The 6,139-nt window shown below is 41.0% G+C and overlaps 1 protein-coding gene across 2 annotated transcripts in view; it reads right to left on the reverse strand.

Annotated features, from left to right (window-relative positions):
- Positions 1–172, reverse strand: part of LOC118105802 (unconventional myosin-Ic) — a 57,785-nt gene extending 57,613 nt beyond the window's left edge. Inside the window, exon 1 of one of the 2 annotated variants that reach the window (XM_035153658.2) lies at positions 88–172. The gene's annotated coding sequence lies outside the window, so the exon portion shown is untranslated. Of the gene's footprint in view, positions 1–24 lie in introns of both variants that reach the window. The other variant, XM_035153657.2, reaches the window with a different exon arrangement.
- Between the last annotated feature and the right edge of the window lie 5,967 nt (positions 173–6,139).

Here is a 6,139-nt window from a genome sequence, read left to right on the forward strand (position 1 = left end):
TGTCTTTTGAGTGGGGGCTCTTACCTTAGGATTAAAAGAGTGGAGAGTAATGATTAGAGGTTTTTAGCTGTGGCGTAGGGGTGTTACCTGTTGCAGAGCGAAGTGTCTCAGTGAAGCCAGCTTCCCCTCACTGCTGCCAGAGGATGTTGCCTCTCTGGTTGAGGGATCATGGGGAGGATATGGAGCTTAGCCTTGCTCGAGATGGATGTCACATGCAGAGGATATGTGTCTTTTGTCTTACTGCAGTGTGTGTGTGTGTGTTTGTGTGTGTGTGTGCGTTAGAGGATAAAAGTGTGTGCTCATAGTGTGTGTCTTAAATTAATACTTGCCTGTCCCTAAACTTAAACATGTCTTAATGTCTTTAATGAATTATTTTAAGGTGACTTGTACCCCTGTAAAAGGTTCATGTCCCCACAATACGAGTATTCCCTGGACCAGACAACACACACGCTCATATGCACAAGGCAGGTCTTAGGGAAGACGTTGCATCCTGTCTGAGACATTACCAGTACCCACCCAGTAGATTTAGACTTAGTGTGTGTGTGTGTTTGTTTGATGCAGAGCCACATGTGCCTCCCATAGGATGTTCAAGCAAGAGACACGCGTATGCACAGCATGCTTTCTAAAAACAAAACAAGCAACTTGTGCTCTCATGGCAGCGTGCTTCCTGTCCCCGAAGACCAGACTAACCAGGTCCTTGACACTGCATTCCTGTTTGCTAAATGTCAGCATACATCCACCTACTTGTATACATTATGCAATGTGACATCTTTGAGAACATCATCATGATTTGTGGGCTGAAGGAGGGAGCTAAAGAAAAATATCCTTTAGACCAGTGAATCCCAGCGGAGGGGTCAGGACCTCTGAGAGGATTCATGAGATCCATGTGAGGGAGTGTAAGTCCAGTAAAAGGATGGAGCAACAGAAAAACTATTCATATTTCACAATTGGAATATATTTGAGAATCAACTTATATTACAAACTCTTAAGGCCGCTAAACATTCATATAAACCAATCTTAGATTACAGACTCTTTTGGTGGTTGTTTTTGTTGTTGTTGATAGTCCCAAGTAAACATAGGTTTGTGTTAATATAGGTAGAAAAAAGCAGAAAACCTCTTTTTTAGTTTTCAAGTGCAGGTAAGAGCAGTGAACAATGATCAGGCTGTTGGAAAAGAAAAGAGATGAGATCCAGTTTGGTTTATCAGACTTTTACTTCAAACCATGTTACAACTATGTTACAATGATGGATTGAATGGGACTTTTGACAGTTCTTTCATTTTTGGATGAACCCCCTGAAGCTGCCCGGTCCATGTCAAATCTGTAATAGAGCTGAATGACGGACTGGCTTTGCTCAACTTTGACACCCGGTATACTAACTAGGATTCTGGGGTGGGGGGGGGCGACCGGATAGCTGAATGGTTAAAGTGTGCACCACATGCATATACTGTACATGGTGGATGTGGACATTTAGTGCATATGCTTCCCCTCCCCTCTCCCTATGTTTTTGGTCTCTCTTTACAGTCACTATCCAATAAAGGTAAATACCAAGAAAAATGGATTTGAACACATGCATGTGGTTTTAACACAGGATCTTTATTGTATTTTGATATTAAACATTTTATTTTTGTTTTTTGCTCGGATTTTACAGTGTGTTGCATCACTGCAGCATTCATGCTCTAACTGCTGCTTGGCTGCTTTGTTGAGCAGACCACATTTCAGCAAGTGATTCCCACTTGAGACATAATGCATCTTGTCTGAGTGAATAATGAACGAGCAGCAGTATTTAAAAAAAGATACTTGCCTTGAACTTGCACAATCTACAAGCTACAATGTCGGCGGTCTGTCAGAGTGAGTGTGCCACAAGATAAGTGTGTGTTTTGTGTGGAGGGGCATTAGTGGTCAGAGCAGGGAAGTGGCAATGACACACATCCTTTGAACTCTGACCCCAGTTGGAGGCATTCCTGACAGCCGGGTATCAACAGGAAACCTGCGGCCTTGACACACACACACACACACACACACACACACACACACACACACACACACACACATACACAGCTCTGCCCAGTTCTATTTTAAATTAAACACATATTTTGGAGATGACTGACATCCATGATAAGTGCAGATTTTTGTCTTACTCTCGAATGAAAGTGTAATGACACAAATACAGATTATCTGTTGTTAAGTAATACCGTGGGAATATTTTTTACATAATCCTAATCCTCCTGTAGACACAGTGCTAATACAACTGTAACTGAATTCATAAATTTTTGTCATAAGTTAACATGTATTTACCGTTGACCTGATGCCAAAAACAATCTTAATGGTAATGAATTTGAATGCTGACATGGGTTTGTCTTTGGAAAGAGGAAACTCTACCTTATTGTAAATCCATGTCACACAGCGGCTGTAAAAGCATTTTGTTTTCCTACTTCCCTGCCCAGATCATCACATCTGTTAAGACTTCTTTCCCTTTTACTTCCTATGGAGAAATACTGGATGACTGAGGTTGCAGGAAAGGATGACAGGTACGATTCATTCGCTTGAAGGGCAGCACCACAAAGGATTCATTTTTTTTACTTTAGTGTGTCTGCTTGTGCGTGAGTGTGTATGCCTCTGTATTCCTTAATGGAAAGAAGGTGACTCACGATGAGATGACAGAGGGGGATCCGTCCAGAGATGCTGGAAACAACCTGACACATTGCCCACACACACCCATGTGATTTTCAAGGCCACTACAGGTCGTCTGACTCTACAAACAGCTGTGATAGCAACAATAATAATCTAATAACAATAACAAGACCATTTTAACCCTTAATTATTATTATTTTCATTAATACTTGATTATAATCTTTCTGTGTACTATTGCATTAACTACTAATGGAAAATGTCATCTTTAAGTCATTCTTTGTTTACAGTTAGCCCTATAGCTTTGAACAAAGCCACACATCATTGAATATACTATTCCAGTGTCTGTTCTAAACCTGCCTGTTTATGATGTTCTGTTCTCTTGTCCTGTGTTAAATCATTTTTCAGTTCTACACTATACTGTCACTTATTATTGTTTGTGAGCTGGATGTTTGCTGGATGTTGTGTTCAGAGTTTAATATAAACAGTCTATGGTGCAGAGTGAAGTAAGACAACTTTGTGTTCATCCTACCTGGTTTATCTGCAGTAAAGATTTCATAGTCAGGAAAGTTATACTGAAAGAAACTGGATATGCTATTTACGTGCATGGTTTATGTATACGTTCGAATGATTTACTTAACTAATATTTTGTAGCCATATCATGTTGGCTATTTCAGAGGTCTGTTAAGCAAGCAAAACAATATTCAGACTCAAGTTCACAACTTTTCAAAATAAAAGCTATGTAATGCCGCTCAGTATAAAGCATTACAGCAATAAAACGGATATTGTTTTTTCTATGTTATTGCCATGACAGAGATCAGCACCTGTTGAGGGTCAGTCTGTTTGTGTCTGTGTCTCAGTCAGATAAGGGGAAATACTGAAATCATCAAAATGATCTGGTGGCGATTTTGACCAGCAGTTTGACCCAGTTACTGACCACTGCTGTAGTTTATCTGTGGATGTAGAAGAAGACATATTCAACTCGGTCCAAAGAATGAAGGCACAACCCAAGCGTCAAGCCGATAAGTTGAATGATTCGAGAGATATATGTTCCACATAACGGAATTTGTGCAGTTATTAGATTTTGAAAATTGTGGAATCTGGATCTGCAAACGATAAAGCATAAGGACTCCGGTGGAAGAATTGAAGTCAGTATGCTGCATGCTTTATGCATCTCACTGCAGATTTACTGTTGCATCCAGAGATTCTGCAAATAGAATGTTACAGTATATGGAGCAATGTATTTTCTTAACGCTCTCATCCGGGTGCGGCTTCCTTTTCTTGATTTTCTTTGTCATGTGGTTGATACGCCAATGGCTTAGCCAAGAGAAGTTTAAACTGTCCAGGTAATGGATGCGTCTCTGTAACTACACAGGTCCGATGAAATAATGGCCACTCTTTATACAGACGTCTTTGGAGGTTTATTTACCTCTCTGTTTTAAGTTTTAAGAAATGCACTACCTTAGTCCAGCCAACACATGAGCACAAGAGAAAATAACTAACAAAGTACCTTAACATAATAAACAACACACAACATATTCAAAAAAACTATTAGCGTGTGCACGTCTTGTAATCCAGTTACATTAGCGTATTTATTACATTTTAAATCACTCCATCACATTTGCCTCTAAAGTTGGGCGAACTCAAAAAACTATGAATACACAACTGAAATATAAAACACTGTCACTGGGACAGTTGCATTTACTTTGCGGTCTGGTTTATATTCTGCTTCCTCTGCAGGTCTGGAGATTTGGACCCGGTTGGAGAGAGAGAGAGAGAGAGAGAGAGAGAGAGAGAGAGAGAGAGAGAGAGAGAGAGAGAGAGAGAGAGAGAGAGAGAGGTGCATTGGGATCAGAACTGTGTGCTCATTGTGCACGGACACACTATAAGACTCAGTGAAATGAAATGTATGTGCAGTGTTCCATGGACAAAGGGCACTTGCTGCAGGGCGATGTGAAGGGCGTGGGGCAGAGCACAGTGAGCTGCAGTTCACAGGTTCATCCTGCTGTATATTTGCGGTGCCGTCCTGTAACCAGATGCCACATGGAGGCTCAGGCCCAGGCCGGATCAGACCAGGGCTGAGCAAATCTCACAACTGCTGCCTGAAAATAACCCCGTCTATTTATAACTGCTGTCTCTGCAGCAGGAGAGGAAGTGCATAATATTTCATTGACGTTTGTTCCCTCTGCGAGCAGCAATCTCTCTCCGACAACAGAACACCACGGCAGTTTCCAGTTTCCACAGGAAGGCAGGGGAAGCTTGAAGACGCCGATTAGGCAGCAAGATGTAGAAGAGGAGGCTGCGGACTCTAGCACCAAAACACACCGTCTAACGCAGTGTCCTGGAAAGTTGCACTTTGTTATTACCCCTCTCAGCACATCCATTACCAGCCCCTGTGGAAACATGCAAATTATTTTAGGGTGATGTGGTGCTTTCTCACGTTAGATGGAACTTGCTGCCCTCTTGAGGTTTCATGTTACAATGGAGGAGAAATCATGTGGTGGCCATGGCAACGTGCCTTTCAACACCTCTCCTGAAAACTCAGGATGATCTGTTAGCATGACATGTTTCTGTATTTTAAAATCACTGAGTTAACAATTACCAAAGAACCCTGAAGGTATGTTGTGCCAGCTGTAACCACATAGCCCAGTCACATGAACCATCATCAAATATGTATATTAAGATATGTTGTATTTTAGATGTAACACAATCAATCATATACAAATTAATTGTCTGATTTTGATTGTACTGTAATCTGGTATTTTCATTCATGTTCAGCCATTTCTCCTCTGTATTTAACCTTATACAGCCTTTAGTTAAGTATTTGAACAAAGTATCCATAGGTACCCAACTACTTTCATTATTTTTCACATCAGTTCAATTCAAGACATTAAGGCATTTAACAGATGTCTCAACTACAGTGGCCCTGAAGTGAAAATCATAACAGCAAATCACAAAACACAATGGCAAATAAGATAACACAACAGCAAAACATGGTTTATCAGCATTTCCTTCCTGGCATTGAGGAGACTTGTCAGCAGGTAACTAGCTTTTCCAAGGGAAGTTGTTTTGTAATCTGTTTAATTTGCTGTTGTGTTTTGCACTCAAGTGCCACTGTATTCATCTGTCAAATTACATCATCTTTCCACTCAGCCCCTGGTTACCGTCGAGGTTTCCCCTGTTGGTTGTCAATCACTGCTCTAAAGCACTGTGTTTACACCATGTTTACACAGGCCATACATGAGGTTCTCTATCAAATGTAATGATATAAAATCAGTAGTGACAGTAGTGGAAGCACAGGGGGGAAAGCACAGGGGTTACAGGTGAAAGGCAAGAAGAGCTCCTGGTATGGTGATAATGTGATGATACTGCGCAGAGAAATTCAATCACAAAGCTGAAAGTCGACTGGAAATGTTGATCAAATAAAGATGTGCAACAGCTAGGGAGGTAATGTTGTTGTGCCTGAATGTCTGGTGCCATCTTTCACTATGGAGGCAGATCACCCTGCTT

This window comes from Hippoglossus stenolepis, chromosome 4, assembly GCF_022539355.2.
Source record: "Hippoglossus stenolepis isolate QCI-W04-F060 chromosome 4, HSTE1.2, whole genome shotgun sequence".
Classification (NCBI taxonomy): domain Eukaryota; kingdom Metazoa; phylum Chordata; class Actinopteri; order Pleuronectiformes; family Pleuronectidae; genus Hippoglossus; species Hippoglossus stenolepis.